Below are 26,763 nucleotides of genomic sequence, written 5' to 3' on the forward strand. Positions count from 1 at the left end.
CAATCCGAAAGCCGAGAATCGGGGCAAGCACTTCTATAGACCACCCATCATTCCATCGTATGGTCTAAAGACTACGCCCACCCAGATCTTAAGACACTGAGATGCACCCCACCTATACTAATTAACACCAACCGGGTTACGCCACCTCAAAAACCTACCCCCATCATATATGGACCCGAAACGACGCTATTCCTTATTCGTTAGGGCCTCTTTCTTCCTATCTCATTTCAAGTAACCTAATCATCTAAACCCAATCCTATTAGCTAAAAATGACGCCATCCTCCCCACATTAAAAATTTTCTCGCAAGACTAATTCCTATTCGATCCCCGCTCCAAAAACCTAAGATTTTCCAAAGGGATCTACCCCAAAGAAAAAGTATAAAAACCCGTGTTCTGGTGGCTCCGGACACAATCACACACAGTTTTTCAAGCAGTTTTGCGCAGTTATTCCGTTTAGCTCAAACAGTTTTTCGAGTAGTTCGGGGGCGCAAATCAAAGAGTAAAGTCAGTTGATACCTTGTCGCGATCGTCTCGTGGTGCATCTCAAGTAGAAGGCCCATCACCCTGACGACACCATCCCGCAGCAGGGTGCCCACGCGTTTACAAAAAAAAGGGGTCCGACGCTCATATAACGCCTTCCCTCAAAGGGGCGCCTGCTCAGAACCACCGAACATAGTCAACCCGACTTGAAACTATCCTACAACGAGTAAGTTAGTTCATTTGTTTTTTTTTTCTCCTCTCTTTAGTATTCTCTTATTTCTTTTTATGTAATCCGTCCCTATTTCGGTTAAAAATCTTTTTTGTGTTATTTGTCAGTGAGAACTAAACATTCGCCGCGACCCAACAATCGTCGGAACCGCTCGGATCTCTCGGCATTTGCTCTCTGTTTAGCTATATTCCTCCCGCCATACGTTAGATACGCTGCGAGGGTCACCGTAAGACTCATTAGAATTAGGCGACACACCCCATTTAATAACGCCCGTACAAGCACTCACACGCAAACAGACCAACCTCCTCCATTACCACCGATTCCTCAGGAATTTCCTCAACCACCTCCTCAACCCTTTCCCGTGTTCGACTTTCCTCTACTTCCTTCTCCTAGGTCTATCTCTCCGTCTCTTGAAGAGTTCCTGGAGTACAGACCCCCTTCGCCTGTTCGCTTCCATCCTCCTCCAGTAGAGGCTCAACTGGAGGAATTTCCACGAAACGATCCGGAGTTCGACAACATATCCGTCAACTCCGAAGCCACTACCATCGAATACGTCGCGGCTCCTCCCCATCTTCCAAACCCTGAATTCACAGGGTTTGATTTCCTAAACTTAGTCCTCTCCCCTGAGGAATAACACACACACACACACACACACACTTGTGAAAAATACACTAATAGAAATATAAAACACGTGTGAATAAGAGTTGAGTTTTGTATCGTAATTATAAATTTAATTGAATTAAAATGTTGTCTTTAGTAAATTAAACTTTGTTCTTTTTTTTATTTAACCACACTCTCCTCGTTTGTCACCCCCTCCACCTTCCCTCTCAAATTGCGCACAAAGGTTCCGCCCCGGGTAATAGGGATTCAATTCCTTGACCCAAAAAGAGAACCACGAGCGGTTGACTTGTTGACGGAGTAAAGACGACTCTTCCAGTCGCTGACCCGTCGCAAGTCCTAAACGCGCCGCTCGGCTCGTGCGGTCAGACCCGTTTACGCCGATCGCCGAGCCCAACGAAAAAAATTCTACATCTATCAGGACGTAACAGTATTAATCTTTTAGATTAATTAAAGAGTTTAATTTAAATAACCAAAGTTTTTATTATTTTTAGTATTGTAGAGAGTATTTATATAATTTTTAATATTTAAGTTAAGATTTATTTGTTTTATAACATTAATAATATAAATGTACAATATTTTTTGGCCAAAACTTTTCATACTATTTACTTTTAGAAATTAAATGTGTTCTAATAATATAATTTTAGATTTCCATCGTCAAATGAAAAATATTTCCATTATTGGATTGCGGCTGCTGGAAGAGAGGATTTAGTTTCTTTTCCAAATGCAAGAATATGTAGTTTACATTTCACAAATAATGATTATTTTAATCATACAAAGCATGTTGGCAAAAAATTTTTAAAACCTGATACATTCCCAACTCAACATGTACATAAAAATATTGTCCAATTGTTAGCTAAAGCAGATGAAATTAACGAAAGTGAGTAACATTATTTTATGTATTAAAATTTTTTATTTATTATTAAGTATACTAAGCATACATTACATTCAGTAATAAACAAAATAATATAAATATTTATTATAGATAATAATAAAGACCTGCCTATTATTAATGAAGAACGAACAACGACAAACAATCAAAATGATAAAGAAAGAGTAGTGACTAATCAGAATGATATGTTCATTGATGAGGAACAAACAACAACAAACAGTCAAAATAATAAAGAAGAAATTAATCAGAACAATATGCTCATTGATGAGGAACAAACAGCAACAAACAGTCAAAATAATAAAGAAGAAATTAATCAAAACGATATGCTTATTGATAAGGAACAAAGTGTTTCTTCTGTGATATCAAAATGTATGTACAAATTTTTTGTAATTTTAAAACAATTTTGTAATAGTTATTATTTATTATGTATTAAAATTATACATTTTATAATTATTTAATTATTTTTAATATATTACAGGTATAAATTGTGAGAAGTTAAAAGTACAAAATAAAATGTTACAACAGAATATAACAGATTTAGAAATATCACAAGAAAAACGATTAGAACAACAAGCAAACATGTTTCATATAATTATTAATAAAAACAAAGCTGAATTAAAAAAAAACATAGAACTTCAAAGGAAAAAAAATAAAGCTTTAACTAAAAGTGTACAACGTAAAGAGACAAATATTAAAAATTTAAAAACATTATTTAAAATATTAAAAGACAAAAATATTTTAACAAAAGATGATGCTTTTAAATTAAGTAATGAGTTTGGTGAAGTACTTGTTCCATTGTTAGAAAATGAAAAAAAAAATAAGGATAAATCTTCTGAAGGCCGACGTTATTCTGATGAGGTAAAACGGTTTGCTGTTACCATGCATTACCATTCTCCTAAAGCTTATGAGTATTGTAGGTTAGTGCTTGTTTGCCTGTTTTATATTTGTATTCCTGCTGCATTTTGTTATTCACTGCCAGCACTAAAATTTATAATTAACGTAAAGTATAAATTTGTATCTTGAAATTGAATAAGAAAGTGCAGCTTATTTCATATAACTAACATTCTCAGTAAGTATAAATATTTTGTTACATTAACTCTTTTATCAATATAATTTTTTTAACAAATTTGACTTGCAGATGTTTTAAAAATAAGCCTTTTAATTGGTTTACTGGTAATTATTTAAGATACATTAAACAAATAATAAAAAGCAAACATTAGAAATACTTTTAATAAGTAAACAAATTGCTTTTTTATAAAGTTTTATGAAAGCATGAGTTTATAACATTTTTCTAATGCAATAAAACATCACTAATAAAAAATTTCTGCATGACTTTAATAAAAATACTAAAACACATCTTTATCCTATACATTTATTAAAATGTACTTATGTGTGTGTGACATGCGTTTTGAGTTTTAATTGCTATAATTATTGTTAAAATTGCAGTTGCATGTTTAAAAAAAGACTATCATGACAATTTTAAAAAAGTAAATGTTTGCACTTACTCAGAATTTTGTCTTTTTTAATTTTTTTACGACATTTTTAACTTATTTTATTAATATTTATATTTTTACAGGACAATATTTAAATTGCCTCATGCATCTGCTATAAGAAATTGGACTTCTGTTATTGATACTGAACCAGGTTTTCAGTTATAAATTTTGCGTGCCTTAAAAGATTTAAATAATGATGAGAAGGATTGCTGTCTTATATTCGACGGCATGGCAATACGAGAACAACTATTATGGAGCGAAAAAGAACATAAATATATCGGTTTTTGTGACTATGGTAATAGTATTAATTTAGAAAATAAAGATACAGAAGCTACAGAAGCACTCGTATTTATGCTAGTTTCTCTAAAAGGTATCTGGAAGTGGCCTATCGCTTATTTTTTTAAACATTCTATGTCTGCAATGACATTAGCTGAATTAATAAAAACTGCTCTTATATTAACTGCAGAAGCAGGTTTAAAAATACGAGCAGTTATTGCTGATGGCGATAGTAGCAATTGTAATGCTTTTAAACTTTTAGGCGCAAATATTTTTGATAAATATTACGAAAATATACAAAATTTCTTTCCTCATGTTACAATGAAGCATAATATACGAGTGCTACTGGATCCATGCCATATGCTAAAGTTAGCACGAAACGCTATCGCCGATTATAAAGAATTTAAAATTGAAAATGGAGATTTAATCAAATGGCAACATATAACTGAATTACATTCTATTCAAAATAAATTAACTTTTAGACTTAAAAATCGGTTAAATAGCCAATGTGTATATTGGAAACAAAATAAGATGAAGGTAAAATACGCCGCTCACACTCTAAGTTCATCTGTAGCAAATGCAATTCAGTTTCTAAAAGAAGAAAATTTTGATCAGTTTAAAGATAGTAATGGTACAATCAAATTTATTAGAATTATTGATAACATGTTTGATTTTTTAAACTCCAGAAATCCTTTCGGTAAAGGATATAAAAAGCCAATTTTTGAGAGTAATATACCATACTTAAAAAATATGGTTCAAGAATATATAACGTATTTATTTTCATTACAAAATAAAGAGGGAAAACCTTTGTATAACACAGGTAGAAAAACTTTCATTTATGGTTTTGCTATATCTGCTAAATCAGTCTTAGATGTGGCTGAAGATTTATTTAAAAAAAATAAATCATATAAATATTTATTAACTTATAATTTTTCGCAGGATCATGTTGAAATATTTTTTTCGAAAATAAGAAGTCGTCATGGTCATAATAACAATCCTAATGTGTTTCAGTTCAAAAATGCTATGCGACAATTATTGCTTCGCAATGATATTAGACACTCTACAAATGCAAACTGTATTAAGCTTGATACAGATTTATCTGATTCTATATTTGAATTTCGTTGGAAAAAAAGGAAACAATCTATACTTAATGATTTTAATAATAACTATGAAAGCGACGATGAATATATTCATAGTGGTGCGATATCTTTACCTCCATCAATGAAAAAATTAAATGAATATATCATGTACTACTTAAGCGGATATATAGTAAAAAAATTAAATATTGATTGTTATACATGTGCTCTTCAGCTAAGAAGTTTGAATAATGAACATAATTATGCAAATAGTTATGTTCATTGTTCAACATTTGCAAAATTTTTAGATTTTTCGGATAACGGTGGTTTAATTAAGCCATCTAATTCTGTTTATAAAATCTGCATAGAGACGGAAAAACAATTAAATATTGTAACTGATGGTTATTCTGAATTATCTGTACAAAGATTAGATTACATTGTTATAAATAGAGTTAAAAACAATTTAGCTCTTGATTCTTCTATATTTCCAAACTTAGAATGCGATAATGTTGGCATTTTTGATATGCCGTATAAAATTAGACTTATAATTGCAATTAGTTCTAGATACATTAAAATAAGACTGCATACATATTCTAAGTTTTATTTACAAGAAGTCCTAAAACCTATCCGAAAAAGGCACCAATTAACAAAACAAATATTATTTTATAGAGAATAATATGTATTTACAATATATATAAATAAAAACATAAAAAGGAAAAGGAAATAATATTTTTTATCTTAATTATACCTAGAGTTTATTATATAATTAGAGATGAATGTTATACATAACATATATCCTGTTCAATATATTATACCTATATCCTGTCTTGTGTGCCTACTGTTAAATAAGTTTGCTATATTTGTGTGTGTATACTAATATATATATATATATATATATATATATGTATATTTATTTATTTATTTTTTATTAAAATATATATTGTTTTTTTTTAACAAATGTTTTTTTTTTACATAAAGATATTAAATCTTTATTAAATTTCTTTCAAAATTGCATTATTACTTTATAATTGTGTAAACATTGCTAACTAAATATAGCTAAAATAATTGTTTTAAATATTTAACTTTTGATCTTAAAAATTATATATCTTTACTATAAACATTTTTGATTTTGTCTGTTTTTCAATATACTGCATATTTTAAGAATATTTTTTACATTATTTTATTTTTAGGAGCTAATTTTTTACTTAAAAGATGAGAAAAGTTGCATATTACTTCAAAATTTTATTATAATATTATATATACAAGTTTCATACTTATATGTGTACAGATTATACATAACATCAACCAATGATTACTGTTTACGCTGTCTACCAATGTTACGCATGCGCGAAAGTTTAGTACATAGATTTTGGGGCTATGTATTTAAAGCAAGTTAGCGATCTAGTTATAATATAGATATCTGTGTACAAAGCTCTATCTATATGTAATATATCTATGGTTGTTTCATACACATATACCGTTGCCGGCGAGGGACACCACAAGATCTATAGAGAAGGTTATCTCAGTAAAACCGGTTGAGGGCGAGGGACGATGAAGTAAGGGGGAAGCTAGAAACAGCTTGATGGCGAGAAGCGATGAAGGAAGGGGGGAGCTAGAAACAGCTTGATGGCGAGAGGCGATGAAGGAAAGGGAAAGCATGATGATCTCATCGACAAACAGTAGCTGTCTGAGATAGCTTCTGTTTGCCGATGAGATCATCATTGCCCCACTTGCCGCTCGCCCCTCTCTGCATTTGCTCCTCTTGCCGCTCGTCCCTCTTTGCGCATGAGGTAACCTTCTCTCTATAGATCTTGGGGACACCATACGTGCCGGTACGTGTACATACTGCAAACGTACACTGCACATCCTCGGAATATATCCCATGTATATACCACGAATGTACACTGCATATCTTTGGAATATACCTATGTATGTACTATGGACATCCTATGTACATACATGTAGTAATTATTTCACATACATAGGATATGCGCTTTATATACTTTTCACATTCTCTGTATACAGGGTGATTCAAAATAACCGTATGTCCTTAAAGGGACATATTCCTGAGCGTATTCTGAGACAACTTTTCCTTTGGCAAAAGTTTGTGCGAAGCTTAATTTTTAAATTATAAAAGAAAATAGTTAGCGTATCGTGAGTTGAGTACAAGAAACAAGCAGGGGCGCCGCAACTCACCGCTATACACGGGTGTTTACGTGAGGTGCCTGCTACAATCAGCTGACACTCACGATACACAATTACTCGAAAAACACGTGTTTCTTTTTTCGAGTAATTTTCACGCATCAAGTGATTAGTAGTGATCATTAAATAAATTCTTCGTTTTATCGATGAAGTGAGTGAACAGAGTATGTGAATGTGTTGTGTTTTAAAACGTGAAACGTGAATCATAAAAAAGTGGAAAAACTTTTACTCGATATGGATCTGTCTCATCGCGAGAGAAAGAGAGAGAGAGAAAGAGAGAAAGAGAGATGCGTATACGTATTTGTGTATCGTGAGTGTCAGCTGATTGTAGCAGGCGCCTCACGTAAACACTCGCGTGTAACGGAGAGTTGCGACGCCCCTGCTTGTTTCTTGTACTCGACTCACGATACGCTAACTATTTTCTTTTATAACTTGAAAATTAAGCTCTGCACAAACTTTTGCCAAAGGAAAAGTTGTCTCAGAATACGCTCAGGAATATGCCCCTTTAAGGACATACGGTTATTTTGAATCACCCTGTATACATAGAATATACAATATACATATACAGCGTGTGTCAAAAGTTCCGAGACGACTAAATAATTTGAAAAATACGTATCACAGAGGAAAATGACCTCGACAAAAGTTGTAGGGTTTTTCTTGGGCAATCTGATTGTGACCTTAGATTTGGCCTTGCTCGTGACTTTCAAGGTCATTTTAAGGTCAAATCGAATTTTTTAAATAAAAACCCCTATTTTTGATTTCAAGATCTAATAGCTGGTGTCAAGAGCTTTTCAAAACACTATAATGAAGTTATTTTTTATTAAGTACTTTTTGAGTTATGAAGCTTGAAAGTTACAGCATTTTGACATAAAATACAAAATATCTTGTAAAACATTCAATTTTCGGAAATCTTACCTTAATACTTTTATGCACAAAATAATGAGACGAATAATTGGTATAAAGAAAACACATAGTTGCTTTCAAGAAAAAATATGTAATTTGCAACATGCAACTGCATACTTTTTTTTAAAACCAATATGTTTTTTTTATACCAATTGATTCGTCTCATTATTTTGTGCATAAAAGTATTAAGGTAAGATTTCCGAAAACTGAATGTTTTACAAGATATTTTGTATTTTATGTCAAAATGCTGTAACTTTCAAGCTTCATAACTCAAAAAGTACTTAATAAAAAATAAGTTCATTATAGTGTTTTAAAAAGCTCTTGACACCAGCTATTAGATTTTGAAATCAAAAATAGGGGTTTTTATTTAAAAAATCCGATTTGACCTTGAAATGACCTTGAAAGTCACGGGCAAGGCCAAATCTAAGGTCACAATCAGATTGCCCAAGAAAAACCCTACAACTTTTGTCAAAGTCATTTTCCTCTGTGATACGTATTTTTCAAATTATTTAGTCGTCCCGGAACTTTTGACACACGCTGTATATCCTTTAGTTTTTGAATCAATTTGTAACTGTTTTTTAAGAAACTATTAGGCATAAGTAGACTATCTTGTAATGTATTATCTAGAAAATTGGCTAACGTGTATAAGGAATTGTTAATTGAAGAAATAATAATTCTGAGAGAAATAATAATTCTGAATATCCGATTTTGTGTATCTTTGGCAGTCCATAAGCTCTCAATAGGACATCGTTTCAATAACACCGTTTTCAATAACCTTTTATATGTGTTTTTGTCAATAAAATCCTTGTCCTTCCATCTGGACAGGAGGACTCTTAAGTTTTCCGTCACTTTTTTTGTAGGGTCTTTTTCCATAATTTCGTATGTATTCTTGTCCGCTAGTACCTCTTTCATATCATTAACATAATTAACCCTAACACCCCCCTCCCTTTCCCACACCCCCTCCTCCTTCGTTTTTCTACCGTCTTCCCCCCCCCCCCCCTTATTCCTTATTCCTTATTCCTTTTTCCCTATTTGATATTATGTTCCGACCTGTCCGTCTCCGAATATTGACGAGTTAACAAGTGTGAAATGACCAAGACAGCTTTTCATAATTTTTATATTGTAACTAACCTTTGAATGTTTAATTTTCTTAAAATTCTCGACTTCCAAAAACATCTGTGCTCACAATAAGAGTTGAGGTATGTGCATCAAATTTATTTATTCCATACGTCAAAGGCATATCTGAGAAATTCACGTCTATGACTAAGAAGCATGGGTTTAGGATGTCATATGCAAGAGATTTTGATTTGAGATATTTTATAAAGAGACATAAGGACAATCTAGGAAAAATGTTACACAGTGGTGTGGTGTATAAAATTGCTTATGCAGATTGCGAGGCAACATACATAGGCCAGACGAAAAGAAGGTTGGAGACTAGGATCGAAGAGCATAAAAACGACATTAAAAAAAGCACTTCTCCTTTAGTTATCTCACAACATCGGTTAGAATTAAATCACCAAATGAATTGGGAAGGAATTAGCATAGTTGATAATAAAAAATCATACTTTAAAAGACTGAAATGATAAATATTAAAAGACAGTCACACGGATTAAATAAACAAAGTGACACTGATTTGTTCTCTGATTCGTATGTTCCGATTCTCAACTTATTGCCTACTTTATAGAGGTAGAAAAATAATAATTTTCTCCTTGCCGGTTGTACATTTGGTTACTCCTCCTTGTGTTCCCCCCTCCCTTATATCCTTTTTGCTTACACGCCTTCTGGGTTTCACATTTTAACTCACAGTTGAGAACATGATGACTTTCGATCAACACCTCAATAAGAAATTCTCGCAATCACATATGTGATCACTTCATAAGAGGTTTTATTAATAATGACAAATTAAATTTACTGTCTTCTAAGAAACAGGTATGTGATAGAAAAATAATTTTATTAGTTATTTATCTCATTAAGTAAAAAAATTTTTTATCATCTTGATCTTAATTATATTTAAAAAATCACTAACAAGATATATAGTTGCTCAGTTTTGTAAAGGTAGCACTGATGATGGCTGAATGATTAGCCGAAACGTATGCTGCTTAATTAAAACATTGGTTTGAATAAAAAATATCAAGAATTACAATCTTCTTTGGCTTGAGATTTTCTTGCTATTCCATCGTTTTGAAATTTGCGAGCCTAAACTTCAAGTTATAAATTTATTTATCTTTTATATTTTTCTTTTGTTTTTATTCCGATTTATAACGAATTCCAATTTTGAATCCGACAGGACTGACGAACTATGGATCGTGTTAGCGTTAGCTCTTATTTTGTTCTATTTTATTTATTGGACAATAAATCAAGAAAAAAAAGTTTCATTTGTGTACAATAAGAATTGTTATAATATAACGACTTTAGAAGACTGTTTCTTCCTTCGCTACTTCTTATGGTTATCGGCGAAAAGAAGCTCAGTATACCTTGCGTTTTGCGTTCTTACACGTCTTTTATGTTATCAAAGAATTTTTTATCATATTAGCTTAGTTCACTGAGGAAGGCCAAATACAATGGCCGAAACGTTTGTGTTGAAATATGAGTACATTTATATTAGGTGATGGACATGTATCATAGAAAAGCTATCTTATTAATATATAGAAGTTCAAAAGAAGCTTGTGTGATATTCAACTATAATTAAAGATCCCAGCAATTAATCCTACAGTTTGTACTATAATTTGTAATAAATAATTGAGCACTTAACCGGCTCTGGCTCTACTAGCTCATTTTTTAATGTATTTCGATAATTAACTCTATTCATCACCACCGTGGTGTAAAGTTGTATACTATAATAAAATTATTTAAAAGATATGTTAACTCAATATACTATTTGCATTTTCATTCACATTATATTTAACATTCTTTTTACAATATACAGTAATGGCAACAAGTTCTGGACCGACCAATTATCTCGGAAAATATTGATTTATTAGAAAAATGTTTCAAACAAAAAAAGTAGGGTTTAAAAAAAATCTGTTAGCTGATGATATTTATTTGACCTTTGATGGCGTCACCAAAGTCAGGGCAAGGTCACTTTGAATTTTTTAAATGGATCCTTTTATTTTTAATTGCATATCCTTGTAGTCAATCCCGAGAGCTTTTCAAAACTCACCATACATTACAAAAAACGAAAAATAAAAAGCATGAATCATAGATTTGCAAACTATAATGAAGTTATTTTTCATTAAGAACTTTTCGAGTTATGAGGCTTAAAAGTTACGGTAGAGTAAGACAGAAAGAAAATGAGGCAACGCGCTCAACGCGCTTCTTCTCTCTCACTCTACAGTAATTTTCATGTATACTTTTTTAAAAACGCATATAACAGGTTTAAAGATGTATTACACATATTTTTAAAATAAATATATGTATATTTCAAATTTTATGTATTTTTAATTAAAAAATATATAATGTCAAGAAATAAATAACGTGCGCTTGTACATCATGTTTAATTTCTATTTCAAATATAATGTATAGTGAAATTAAAAAAAAAGAGAAAGTTATAACAAAGAGAAGAACATTAAGACAGAAAGACATTGAGACAGAAAATTAATGTCTTGATTGGTTACATACGCGCATGCGCAGTTTATTTTTATCCACGCTAATATCTAAAATACCGATAGAGAGTTGCGCTACTGTATATACTATGCTCTGGCTTTAAGTAAGCTTCATATTATATGTTCAATTGTATCAATTCGAAGAGCTTTTTTCATTAATTCTTAATTTATAATTGTAATAATATTATTATTTATAATTTTACAATAAGTCTTGATGCTTCCTGTATGAACTCTCGTTACACAATGCCTGCTCTAACCCAATGGCTCTAGCCACACCTTAAAACAAAAACCGATAAAATTATAACATTCAAATATAATAGCTATATAAGCCCAGAGCCAGGTATTGGTTGCTCAGTAAAATATAATTTTAAAAAATCGGTTATACAAGACGTTTTGGCTCATTTATTTTGGCATCCTCAGTGAGAGATAACAAAGTCAACGGAACATTAGAAAAATAAAATAAAATATTATAAAAATACGTATACGATGCAAGGTTATCGGAAAACGGTTACAAAATTTAACCAGTTACAAAAAGTATACATAATCTTATTTGATTGTCGGAGTTATAAAAAAATTAACACGACGATGCGTAAAGGTCCGAAAAGGTAGTCCTTTAATATAAATCAGCGGTCGGAAAAATTAGAAATATCAGTTCGATATGACCCAACATTGAAAACCAACAGCAATCCCATATTTTTTTTTCTTTTTTTATGGGACTATGTGAAGGCAGACAACTGGGCGGATACCTTGCGAGAAAGTCCACTGGTGAAATGACAGTTTTAATCAGAGATGCGACGACTAATTGCATCAAGCAGCATGCAATGTCCCAAAATTAGTTACAGTTAAAGATAAAAATAAGAAACAAAAATCAAAAATAATAAAAAGAGGAACACTTTACCTCAATGCACAAACTTTGTTGATTGTAAAACCATCAAATTGTCGGAGGTTTGATACGGAAAATTCTGAAGTCAGTTATAAAAAAGTTGAAACAATCTCAGACCGGTAAAAATTTCGTGTGTGTCACAGTAGATTAATATCATGTAAGTGAGAGCTAAAGTGAGGACGAACTTAGGTAGGAAGGGAAAGAGCAGATATTTAAAGAGGGGGTGAACCTACAGAAGGGAGAAGAGAGGCAAAGAGTAAAACATGAGGAAAAGTTAAGGAGAAAGAAATTTATGAAGAATAGGCAGATGGGAGTTATGGAAGAATTCGGTGTCACTTTGTTTATTGAGGCTATTGCTTGGTTTTTTAATGTGTAACATTTCAGAAATCAGTTGTTTATTATAAGAAGGTTCTCTGTCTAAAATTTCAATGTGATCCCAATCGAATTCGTGGATATGGTCCAATCTATGATACAAGAGGGGAAGATCTTTTATTGATATTTTATTGATTATAATATAAAATATTATGTAAGCCCTATATAAAATTTTCTGCCAAGCCATATTTATATAGATATTAAATTATCTTTGTTATTTTTTAGTGAAATAGGCCAATTGGGGAAACCACTTTTTAAAAAACGCATTCACAATAGTATCTCAGGAGTAATGTAGAAAGCTATTGATTTTTAATTAAAAAACCATATAATTTTTATTAAAAAGTTAAATTTTTTAATAATTTGATTTATTTTAATTATTTTTATTTTTTAAATATTATATATTATTGTCTAGATAAATTACTACAATGAATGTAATAAAGATATTTAATTATAATTAGTAAAAATAAATATTATTTCTATAACAAAAAAAATCCCGGGGGTTGAGCTACCCACCGGACGCGTCTCCAAGGTGGCGGATAGGAGGACGCCCAGTAGGTGTGAGCCTCCTGAGGGGACTCAGTGCTGCTGGGTAGTGGCGGTTATAACCTGGCCCCACGGAAGTAGAATCCTGTGGAGGGTAAGGGAAGACCGTTGCCGCGGACCAGCTCCCCAAGCCAAGTTGTAAGCCATCGTGGCGATGGCTGCATGTCACTGGGGGGGCAGTGTCGCGAACAATGCCTCTGGGGAACCGGGCGAAACCCCAGAGTATCCAGCCTTACCCACGCATGCGGGGCTCTGCGTGGGCGGACCGTGTAATTCTCTAGATCTCGTGGGACCACTATGGACATTACTTATTTAAACTTAGAGGACGAAGTGGGAGATCGGGAGGGCTCGCGTGACGGGTCTCCGAGGGAAGGAGCTGAGACGACGGTGACGGATGGGACCCTTAAGGGCTCCGGAAGTGAAGCCGGCTCGGCTGCGCGGCAGGAGGCTTCACCTCCAGTTAAGAAGAATTGGTGCGGGGCCGAAAGAAGGAGGGCGAAGCGGATAAGAGCAGGGGCTTCGGAAGGGGCTCGCTCTCTCCCCGTGGCTCCCCCTTGTACGCCGGCGGAGGTGGTGAAGGGGCACACCAACGGTAAACGTCGGAAGGGCTACAATGAAACCCCTCCATCGGGCGGCCGTCCGTTGAAGAGACAAAGGGCTCATGATGGGCACCATGCCTATGCTGACGCTGCTGACCCTCTGGCGAGGGTGATTGTGGCGGAGGGCTACCCCGAGGCAGAGATCACTGCAGAGCAGTTGACTCGGTTGAGGGGTGCGGTCTCGAAAAAGATTGACGGGATCCAAGAGGGTCCGGTGCCCAGATTCCACAGCACCTCTCTAAGGAGTGGGGCGGCGGTGGTAAGATGCGCGGACGAGGCTGGGTTGGCTCGTGGAGCGGATCGGCGGCATCACTCCGTGGGAGGGCGCCAAGCTCAGGGTGAGGGGCATGGACGCGCTTCAGAGGCAGCACAGGACGGTGGTTTGGGTCCCGGGACCTTCCGAGGGCGTGGCCACGGTCCTGAAGCGGCTGGAGAAGCAGAACCCGGATCTTGTCACCGGGAGCTGGAAGGTGTTCGCGGAGGGAGTAGGGGCCACCAAGGAAGGTGGGAACCTAGTCCTCGGTGTCCCGGAGTCTAGTGTCCTCAAATAGAGGACGCTGGACTTCAAACCATTGTTTGGGCTCAACAGGATTACCTTTCGGGTAAGTGGGGCCCAAGGGGGGGTAAGCGGGGATAAGGAGAAGCCCCCTAAAACGGTCTCGTAGTAAAATGGCGGGATCGGGAGGGGTGGCCTTCACCCAGATTAATCTGCATCACAGCAAAGGGGCTTCGGCTGTTTTGGCCAGGCAACAAGCTGGAAAGCAAACATGCATATCACTGATGCAAGAGCCCTGGGTAATCCGAGGTTGCATCAGGGGCTTGGCGGTTTGCGGTAGACTCTTTAGGGCCCCATCAGTGGATCGGCCCAGGGCCTGCGTGGCCGTCAAGGATATGGAAACCCAACTAATATCTCACCTGTGTTCCAGGGACGTTGCGGCTGTAGAAATGGATTTCACTGCTGACTCCGGTGACAGGAAGAAAATGGTTCTGTGCTGGGCCTACTTCTCTCATGATGAGGGAGAGGCGGTGCCGCCAGCACCGGTGATAAAACTGGCAGAATACTGCCAAAAGAAACGGTTTTCCCTGATCATGGGATGTGACGCTAACGCGCATCACACTGTGTGGGGAAGCTCGAACACCAATGTAAGAGGAATGAAAGTGTTGGAGTTCCTAGCATCCACGGATCTGGAGATTCTCAACAAAGGAGACGAGCCCACCTTCTGCATTATAGCGAGAAGAGAAGTGCTCGACATCACTGTCTGTTCCAGGTAGTTGTTACAGGAGGTAGTGGAGTGGAGGGTCTTGACGGAGCCCTCGTTCTCAGACCACAGGCAGATCACCTTCAGGATAGCTAAGGCTAGGGGGAAGGAGGTCAAATTCAGGAACCCGAGGAGAACCAAGTGGGACTCTTATAGGGAAGATCTGACCAGCAGTCTCAGAGGCTTCCCTAAGAGGCACGGGACAGAAGACGAACTGGAAACCTGTGTCGACTACTTGCAGAGGTCTCTGGTAAACTGCTACGAAAGTAATTGCTCCGAAAAGGCGGTTACAAATAGTAGAGAAACTTTCTGGTGGACCCCTGGACTGCAGGGTCTCAGAGTGGCGGCTCGCAGGGCCTGGAATAGAGCTAGGAACACGGGCCGCCAATCCGACTGGGAGCTTTCTAGGAGGGCACAAAAGGAATACAGAGACTCTGTGGTTAGGGCGAAACAGGAAGGCTGGAGGAAATTTTGCGAGGAAGTGGAGGGAATGCCCGAAACGGCAAGAATCTGCAGGATCTTCGCTAGGAACTCGGATGCGACCCTGGAAGCCATCGCACTCCCTGATGGGACGGTAGTGACTGGAAAGCGATATCTGGAGAATCTACTGGAAGTGAGCTTTCCGGGCTTCTATAGGGAGCCGGGAGAGCTATTTGCATATAAGGAGCCGGGCTTACTCAAAAGAGCCCGACAAGCGGACTGGCAAATGGCGGCCAAGATTGTGATGCCCGAGAAGGTCAAATGGGCAATTAACACCTTTAAGCCCTACAAGTCAGCGGAACCGGATGGTGTCTTTCCGGCTCTTCTACAAGAGCGACTGGAACAGATCGCGGGCCCACTGACTCGAACCTTAAGAGCATGCATCGCGCTGGGCTACACACCTAGCGCATGGAAACTGGCCAGGGTAGTGTTCATCCCAAAGGCAGGAAGAACGAGCTACACCAAGGCAAAGGATTTCAGGCTAATTAGCCTAACATCGTTTCTCCTTAAAACATTGGAGAAGCTGGTGGACGCGTATCTGAGGGAGGCAACTCTGTGGAGGCCTCCTCTTCATAAAAATCAACACGCGTATCGCCCGGGCTATTCCACCGAGACTGCTCTACATCAGACGGTAGCGTTTATTAGAGGAGCAACTGGAAAGGAAGGGCTACGCAGTGGGTGCTTTCTTGAACATAGAGGGCGCCTTTAACAACACACCGCACGAGGTTGTGTGTGAGGAAGCCGCCAGAAGAGGTGTCCCGATGAAGCTCGTCGAGTGGATCCGGAGCATGCTGGAAAAACGTGTGATGACTTCGCTGGGAACTGCGAAGATTTGTGGTTGGGTGGGAAGAGGCTGCCCGCAGGGCGGAGTACTTTCCGCACTTTTATGGTGCCTGGTAGCAGACGGATTCTTAAAGGTACTGGACGATAGGGGCTTCACTGCACAAGGCTACGCGGATGACGTGGCAATACTTGTGCAAGACCCCTTTCTAGAGCTCATGCAGGGGGCACTGGAAGTCGTAAAAGAGTGGTGTCAGAGGACGGGTTTAACGGTGAATCCACTGAAAACCGGTCTTACTGTCTTCACTCGCAAATACAAGGTGGGCACCATTGTGATACCCACTCTTGGAAGAGTAAGGTTAGTTCCGACCGAATCAGTGAAATATTTGGGAGTTATTCTGGATAGGAAACTGCTTTGGGAGGAGCACCTTCGTAGCCGGTGCAATAGCTTGTGCCAGTATTTTTGGATGTGCAGAAGGACTTTTGGCCAGACTTGGGGTTTGAAACCAAGTATGGTGCGCTGGATCTACACAGCCATACTTTGCCCCAGACTTACATACGTAGCTGTAGTATGGTGGACTAGGGTGCGGAAGAAAACAGCCAAAGTTGCGCTGGAGCATGTCAGGGCTCTCATTTTAAGAGGGGCCCTGGGTGCTATGGTTACAACATCAGTGGCGGCGATGGACGTAATGTTCGGCATCGAACCGTTTTACCAGGTGGTGGTGGCTGCTGCAGCAATGGCGGCATACCGTCTGAGATGCGAACTAAAATGGAAGAAGGGAGCCTGGCATACGAGGCTGCCAGAGGACGTTCTGTTGGATCCGATATTCGAGATGCGACAGGACAGAATACCTATTATTCGGGCCTCTGATAGGCGCTTCAAAGTGCATATACCGAAGCCGAAGGAGTGGGAAAAAGAAGGTGGAAACTTAGGGGCTCGAGTGCGAGGAGGGGGATGTCTGGTATACGGACGGCTCTAAGACGGACACGGGCTCCGGGGCCGGCTTCTTTGGCAGTCGAGAGGGATGGAAGGACAACATTTCTCTCGACAGTTATGCTACGTTTTTCCAAACGGAGATTGTGGCTATCCTAAGCTGTGCTCACAAGGGGAGACTACGACGTGATATCAATCGATTTTGTCGAAACTCCGTGTATCGATAGAGTATCATGTCAAGTGTTTCAGAGTAAACGGATAAGATGCACTTCTCAAGCGTTCGTGAGAAAATCAAGATTAAAGAATCCCAAGCGCTATATTAACACATGGCATAGAGCATAAAATCGAAGAGCGCGTAGCTCAGCGGTTAAGTACTAGACTCGTAACGGCAACGTTGCTGGTTCAAGTCTCGATAATTTTTTTTTTTTTTTTTTTTTTTTTTTTTTTACAAGGGAATGTAATTATTAATATATTATTAATATATTATTATTAATACATACACAGAAAATAAATGTAAATACATTTTATTCATTCATTGCATATTAAAAAAGCACATTTTTTTACATATTACGAAAGAAAAAATTAAATAAATGTAAATGTAAAATAATGGTAAATGGTCAGTGCTATACAAATAAATAAACATAAAAAATTAATGTGAAACATATTTTATTCATCGGTGGAAGTAGATGGAACAGTACATGTTGAAGGATGATATTTATCATAAAAACAAACAAAACAATAATTCGCACGACAATGTGCGCATCGTATGAAAGCTACATTTTTACAATTGCATGACTTTTTTAAAATATCTAACGGAAAACATACTTCGTTGACATTCATGAAAACTTCTCTGTCATCTGTTAATTTTGATGCAAACCATGCATATCGTAACATGTTTTCAAAAATGGGAGCAGACAGTTGGTGATGTACAATTGCATGAATTTCGATGCAATCTTCACGAGACGCTATTTCACGTTTTTGTTCTATTAAAAATGAACAATTTTGTAGGCGCTTGATAAGATTTTTAACTTGTCTATAAAAGTACACATCACACGGTTGACATAGCGGTGTGCATTTTGGAGGAATAACTTTAATTGTACATGTTCCTACATTGTTATCATCTTGAAAAATGTCATCATATAATGCAGGATTTGTTTGACCGCCCCACGAATCTATTAATAAAAGAAATTTCTCATGTTTCACATACGGTGATAACACTTTTAAAAACTGTATACAGATATGTTGTGAGTTTTCCGGACTTCAAAGATGTTACTATAACATTTTGATATATTTTAACGAACTCATCGACAGCTTTTTTTACTTTCGGACCGAATGCACCTGTCACTTCTTGTAAACATATAAATACAAGTGATAATAATTTTCCGGACATAGTCATTGCATATTGTGCTGTGTACGAGTGGCTGATTTTATTGCTACTTTTATGTTGTACAAAAACTGCTTTCGCCCCTTGCGTTGAGAGAGTTCTATTAAATGTCGATTGATACTGACATCCTGCAACAAAAAATTGATTAGATACAATTTAAATGTATTATATTACCGATTATAAAGTAAAGTTACAATATATTTTACATCATTTTATAAAGAAATAAGTATTTACCTGTTTGAACTGTGTTGATGATGAAATCCTTATGAAAATTAGGAATTAATACTTGTGTCTGTTTCCGGAATATATCTGCTGCAGCCAATATCTCTTCTAGCGTGGCAGTTTCTTTTTCTGTTACATATTTTGTGATTTTTCGTTGTTTTATTCTGTGCTGCTTTTTAAATTTTATAACCCACGGTTTTGATGCCTTAAAAGGAAAGTTTTCAAACTGACTTGCAGCACTTAACGCCCATTCTTGTAAATTTCTTGTTGTTACTTGTTGATAATTAACTGTGGCTTCCACAAAGCGATCATATGTCCATGAGTTAATGATAGCATACTTGTCTATAATTGTTCCTCCACGTTTTATATTTTCCTCCCATCAATATAAATGTTTCATGCTCTTTAAACGAGAGCATCCTTTTTTGTGTAGAGTTTTAAGAGTCCACTTTGGATGCTCTTTAGCCATGTTGACGACTTTAATTTTATAATCCAGAGGAATATATTCCATTGATTTGTTTTCTTTTTCTGGTAACATATATTGTTTGGAATCATCGTCGTCTTGTATTTCTTCAAATAGACTTTCCTCGTCATCAGATTCTGCCATTATCAATTCTTCTGTTTCCACAAACATTTTACTGTCCAATATCTCAACGGTGGATTCATATAAATCTTCGCTAATTTGCATTGCCTCATGGCTAATTGTTCCAGAAGATTCTGGGACCACGAGGTCATTTTCTAGGAGTAATTGTTCCAGATGTTTAATTGCATCTTTTAGCCGTAATTTTGATTCCTCGCTATGAAGTGAATTACTGTCACATTCATGTTCCGACGAAGAACCAGGAACACCTTCCATTTTATTGTTAATATTTACACAAATATCACACAAAAATTTTCTCTACTGTCTACTATCGTTGCTAGGAGCAAAATGCGCTCCGATGCCGTACGTAACGGCCGAGCGCCCAATATGGGACAATCTGATTGGGCCTTCGCCGAATATGGACCAATCGGAGTAGACTACGTGGCCCTTTGCAACGGGCCCTTGGTAACATAACGTTCTGCCTTCTCCTTCTTCCTGTGTAACGGCTTTCAACTGCTTCACAAAACACGTTTCACATTTACTTGTATATAGCACTGATTTATCCGTTGTTTAAAAACAATCAATAATTACATTTATTTAATTTTTTCCTTCGTAATATGTAAAAAAATGTGCTTTTTTAATATGCAATGAATAAATAAAATGTATTTACATTTATTTTCTGTGTATGTATTAATAATAATATATTAATAATATATTAATAATTACATTCCCTTGTAGAAAAAAATTAAAAAAAAAAAAAAAAAATTATCGAGACTCGAACCAGCACGTTGCCATTACGAGTCTAGTACTTAACCGCTGAGCTACGCGCTCTTCGATTTTATGCTCTACGCCATGTGTTAATATAGCGCTTGGGATTCTTTAATGTCGATTTTCTCGCGAACGCTTGAGAAGTGCATCTTATCCGTTTACCTTGAAACACTTGACATGATACTCTATCGATACACGGAGTTTCGACAAAATCGATTGGTATCACGTCGTAGTCTCCCCTTGCCAGACCGTGCGGAGTAGGGAAGAAGCGTGAGAGCACATCAGAATTTGTACGGACAGCCAGGCGGCCATCAAGGCGCTGGGGGCTCCGACAATAACATCGCGGTTGGTTCAGGAGTGCAGAGGCGTTTTGGACGAATTGGCGAGAGAAAGAGAAGTCATCGTTACCTGGGTGCCGGAACACTCAGGCATCCAGGATAATGAATGTGCGGACCAGCTGGCAAGAGCGGGTTCAGAAAGAACGATGATAGGACCGGGGCCGGCTCTGGGAATCCCCTTTTGTCTAGGAAGGGGGAGGATCAAAGAACGGCTCCGCAGAGAGCATCTAAGACACTGGAGAGTGGAATCTGAATCCAAATGCAGACAGACTAAGGCTCTGATGGGAGATACTCCTAATAGGGAACTGGCTTGGAGCATAAAGGCTCTGAGTAGGAGAAATGCCAGGACAGCGGTACAGATACTGACGGGTCATGGCACCTTAAACTACCACATGTACAAGCTTGGGCGTAGCGATACATCCAGGTTAGTGTGGAGACGACGAGGAAACAAGCCTTTATGTGCTCAGCGACTGTCCTGCACATGCAGGGCTGAGACACAAGATGCTGGGCTCAGCACTACTTGGGCCCGAGCAGATCAGGGAGCTGCCGGTGAGGGATCTGATTCTCTTTTGGAGAAAAACAGGTCTCTCATGAGTAAGTGTATAAGGGGAGGCACAATGGACAATTGTCTGGGTGCCGCGGGCGGTGCTTCGAAAGAGGAACGCCCCTCCGTTATCTTATTCTTATTCTTCTTATAACGAAGAAAATTTTATTTTCTGAAAGGTGCCCGCTCATCATCAGCCTATTTGTTACACAGACGTTCCTAAGTCAAGGCTATCGGCGGCTCGGCCGCCATACCTTAACACTTTTATTTACAAAATAATAAGAGAAATTGATTGGTGTAAAAAAAAACACATAATTGCTTTAAGAAAAAGTATATATTATTTCAGCTACATATTGAGATAAGATAATTGAAAAATGAATATTTAACGAGATATTTCATAGTTTGTGTAAAATTATGTCAAATTAAAGTATAAAATATCTCATAAACTATTAAATTTTTGGCCATTCTACCTTTATAACTTGTTACACCAAATATTGCGAGGAATCGATTTATAATATATTATTATATATAATTATATAAAAAAAATAAGTGGTTCCATTTAAAAAAATGAAGATAATTTTCAAATCTCTAAAGCGTCTCCATCTAAAGTCAAACTGATAAGATCAATAAATAGATCTTTTTAAATCCTACAATTTTTATCTAAAACATTTTTTTATAAAACTTATATTTTTCGAGATATTCTGGGGTTCCGGTACTTTTTATACACCCTGTATATTAAATATACATAAAGCTTATTTTTGTCGCAATTAACTCATGTTAATATGTTTTAATAGGAAAAATGTTTTTCTACTAAAATTGTAGAAATATTACTTGTTTTGTTTATATATTGCGATACACATAATTTTTTATTATAATAGAAAATTTATTAGCGATATATAATATTTATTACTTTATTCTTATTTTATACATTAAAATGAAAAATCATATTCTGCAGATACATAATGTTAAAATATTTTATTAATATAAATATGATATGTTTTATAAAAGACTGTAAATTTCAGAAAAAATATCGCGTCGAGCGAAAGCAACACGCCGCTAGTCGACTTAGTCGCGTAGAGCAAAATTCGGGAAAGCATTTTCGCTGCCAACGCTTGGCAGAAGAAATCGTGCGAGCTTCAAAACCGGTTTGATGCTAGGCTTGATGGAAAGGAGATACAAACATAGGTCCGCTTACTTCTACCAGACCGATAGCTGAACGAACACGTGACGTCAACGGGTCTCAGTTGTGTGCGTATGGAGCTCTCCGGGGAAAACTGGCAGCTCTGCCCTGGTTTCGAAGAGGGAGCAACCTCTCTCCGTCGGCGGGAATGACGGAAGGCCGAACACCGGGAAAACCCTGGTCTCGAGGAAGGAGCAACCTTTCCTCGTCGGCAAGAATGGTGGGAAACCAAACACCGGGAAAACCCTGGTTTCGAAGAAGGAGCAACCTTTCTTCGTCGGTGGAAATGTTGTCTTTGATGCGGTAGAATGCCTCGGGAGCTCCCTGAGGCAGCGGTTAGGCAGGATTCTGGATCAGGACAGGTATCGTTATGCTGACCGAGCCGGCTTATATACCCAGCTCGGGCCTCCCACTTACGAGTATCGGTCGCGTAGTGGGAGTGGTCCCCACGCTGGGGCGCTGCATGGGCGCGAACGTTCGTGGGCGCCATAGGCGTCGGGCCTATTTTCGAGCGGTTGGGCGCTTTAGGGCGGTGTGTGAAACGCATCGTCACAAACTTATAAAATGTAAATTCTTGCAAAACTGACATAGGTGCTGATACTCTAGGAATGGAACTCGCAACTCACGGATTAAGTACTAAGCGCGTAAAAATGAACCGACATAAAAACTAACGAACCGAACTAAACTAACTGACTTACTGACTAATTTTTACTAAACTGCTAAAACAACTTTAACACTAAACTACTACTGAACCAGTAATACGATGTTTCCTACCGGGCTCCCGGCTTCAGAGCCCACCTTCAGAACCCCACGCAGAACACTGCGCAGTACACGTACACGCTTGTGTAGAGCTTTGAAGCCGGGAGCCCAGTAGGAAACATTGCATTACTGTACTAAACTGAACTAAACTGCCTAAATTTTACTACTAAACTGAAGCGGCGGCTTCGCAGGGCCCGTATTTATACTATTCTAGATCGTTGGAGACAAAAGTTTGTAACGATGCAGCATGCATCGTCACGGCTACGAACGTCGTCCGAACATCGTCCGTAGCCAAAAAGGGCGCATCGAGCGCCGATAAACATTTTCACAAACACCGACGGTCAATCGCCGGACGGTCCCCCACACCCGACCGTTCCGAAAATTACAGGTGGGGGTCCGCCGGCTAGGCCGCCGATGCTTGCCGATCCTACGCCAGTCAGGCGACAGCCGGGTATAAAAGAGGCACGGCTGTACGCCTTTTCACCAGATCCTGTTCGCTGCTCGCCAGCGAACATTTTATTGCGAGAGCACTCGCAATCCTTCGAGAGTACTCGAAACCTATGTCCAGGAACCCCACGAGCACGAGCATACTCGTGCACCGACCGAGCATACTCGGCTCCAGGAACCGCTTCCACACGTTACGGGAATACTCGTGTCTCGCCGAGCATACTCGACTCTAGACCCCGATACGAGAATACTCGTATTCCGACCGAGCGTACTCGGCCCCAGGAACCGTCCTCTGTTCCCCAGTGCGAGCATACTCGCACGGCACCGAGAGTACTCGGCCTCGATCCTCGCATACGAGCGTACTCGTATACCGCCAAGCATACTCGGCTCTGTTTCTTACATACGGGCATACCCGTATACCGCCGAGAATACTCGGCTCCGTTTCTTACATACGGGCATACCCGTATACCGCCGGGAATACTCGGCTCCACGTCCGACCACCGATCACCGCAAGACGCAGGCAATACGCGTGTCCTCGCTCCCGTCTTCATCCCTTCAAATCGGGTCCTTACGGGCCACTTTTTCCAACGTCGGTTAACTTTAACCGACTGGTAACTTTTCAGAATAGCCAACTAAAAACTCGAAACTTGTATATGTATATGTATATACAAGTTTCGAGTTTTAAGTTGGCTATTCTGAAAAGTTACCAGTCGGTTAAAGTTAACCGACGTTGGAAAAAGTGGCCCTACATCCGGCAGGCAATCGCGACTAATCGATTCGAGCGACCATCGAATCACCGCGCACGCGCCCGAACCATCGATCAGTCGATCGATAATCGACACCACTCGCACGTATCGATCCACGCGCTCGCAGCAAGCTAGAGATAACCACGACACCCGTGCTTGCGCCGACGTTTCCGCGTCGCCTTACGCCGCCGTAACTAATATAATTTTTGTAACACGCGCCACGTTTAACACACATTTATACTCGCCGTATCCACACAGCTGTACATAGCTAACTTCAACTTAAATAATAAATCGTTATATCTTATTACACAAAACAAGCGCATTCTTTCACGTGCCCCCAACCGACCGAACTCCTGATTCCGGCGAACTATTCCGCGCAGACAAACGTACCGTTTCAGGTTTGTCCTATGCAATAGAATAGTATATGAATCTAGTTGCGTTTTAGAATATCAGATGCTCGAGGTATAGTTTATATAAAACCATGGGTGATATCCGGGCCTAAGTTTTGAGAGTGACGAAAGATAATTTACAGTCGTACGCTTTAAAAGGCAACAAGGGGCTTATGTTAACGCGAAAGGTTTCGGATTGCACCTTCCTGGCGACATATGTCAGGCGCAATTCATACAACAAGCGATATTCTCTAGAAATGATAAAATAGAAAGTCTAAACAAAAATTTAAGAGCGGAAATCTACTCGCAAAAATATGGGGACGTACAATAGCCTATTGCCTTATAAATGTCAACTTAAATTTTTTAAATAGAAACTCATATTTTTACGACATATTCTTGTAGTTGATGTTGAAATGTTTTCAAAACACTGGTTACAAACTTCTTTGTTATGAACATTTCTTAAGATATTTCTTTTTTTATAATAATAATTGTTTATATAAAATATGGATTATATTTCTCGTAAAATATTCGCTTTTTGATTATCTTATTTTACTATTTTTACATATACTATTTTTATATGTAGAATAATGAAAAGAAAAATTAATATTAAACAAATATTATTAAAATATTTTATAACATTTTGCAAATATGTTGTTGTATTTTGCAAAATTGCAAATGCAAAAATTAATATTAATTATACAGGGTGTCCCATTTTAAAAACCCCACGTGAATAACTATTTAGAGAGACATTTTCAAGAAAAATGATTTAGATCAAAATTGTTGGGTTTGGAGGGGGACATTGGTTTAACCTAGGGTGTACATGCCAAGGTTATATGAAGGTCAACTTTGTTTTTTTAAATGGAACACCCTATTTTTTATTTCAAAATCTAATAGCTGGTGTCAAGAGCTTTTCAAAACACTATAATAAAGTTATTTTTTATTAAGTACTTTTCGAGTTATGAGGCTTGTAAATTACAGTATTTTGACATAAGATATAAAATATCTTGTAAAACATTCAGTTTTTAAGAATGTTACCTTAATAAATTATAAAATAAAAGTCAATCATGGGCCATCATAATAAAAAATTATTAAAAAATAAATTGGCTGTATTGACCCAAAGCCGGGTGTTAGATGCTCAAAAAATAATAAGTAACTAAATTGTCAGTTCATACGTTTCGGCACATTTATTTCGGCCATCTTCAGTGATAATAACAAAATAAGTAAACAAACGTTACAAAAGAAACATGCAATAATAAAAACAAATATGTTCCGCAAGGCTAACGCATATCGGTTGACAAAATTTAAAAATTCGTTGTAAAATAAAATATACAAAGTAAATTAAAATAATAATGAATTATTATCGCAAACGCAAAGTCATAGTATAATAAAAGCAGGTCAGAAGGTCTTACTTGAGTGTCCATGATAAAATGTAGAAGTAAATGTGTCTTCAAAATTCGAACCAATTATGAGTCAATGTGTTCTAATATGCGACATGTAACAGCAACGCTCTGAAGACATTTTTCCTTTTGCCACACCTTCACTATGCTTAACGGATTGCAAGAAAAAGAAGCCGACGAGTGGTCGGTCAATCTATGAAAATTATGAATAAAAGAAGTAAAATAGAGACTATTACAAAAATGTGAAACGAATATAACCCAACACACGAATGGAAAGACGTTAGTCACATGATTTGCAAGAAAAACAGAGCAACATTTACCTTTGATTATAATATCAGTTGAATATAAGAAGGTCCAAAGATTATAAAGTTTGATAAAATGTTTTGGTGTC

At 37.5% G+C, this 26,763-nt stretch overlaps 1 protein-coding gene, 1 long non-coding RNA gene and 1 pseudogene across 3 annotated transcripts in view; 1 reads left to right on the forward strand and 2 right to left on the reverse strand.

Moving 5' to 3' along the window:
• Nucleotides 1-26,763, reverse strand: part of LOC136999858 (odorant receptor 10-like) — a 233,579-nt gene that overhangs the window by 169,027 nt on the left and 37,789 nt on the right. The window lies entirely within an intron of this gene.
• On the forward strand, nucleotides 1,995-3,184 carry LOC136999941 (uncharacterized). 2 transcript variants are annotated; one of them, XR_010890250.1, is made up of 3 exons: nucleotides 2,041-2,207; nucleotides 2,313-2,588; nucleotides 2,698-3,184. It is a non-coding gene; the product is annotated as an uncharacterized lncRNA (long non-coding RNA). The 2 variants fall into 2 exon arrangements; XR_010890249.1 differs by lacking the exon at nucleotides 2,698-3,184 and having other exon boundaries at nucleotides 1,995-2,207.
• On the reverse strand, nucleotides 17,818-19,596 carry LOC136999962 (uncharacterized; annotated as a pseudogene).

This window comes from Linepithema humile, chromosome 5 (assembly GCF_040581485.1).
Source record: "Linepithema humile isolate Giens D197 chromosome 5, Lhum_UNIL_v1.0, whole genome shotgun sequence".
Classification (NCBI taxonomy): Eukaryota; Metazoa; Arthropoda; class Insecta; order Hymenoptera; family Formicidae; genus Linepithema; species Linepithema humile.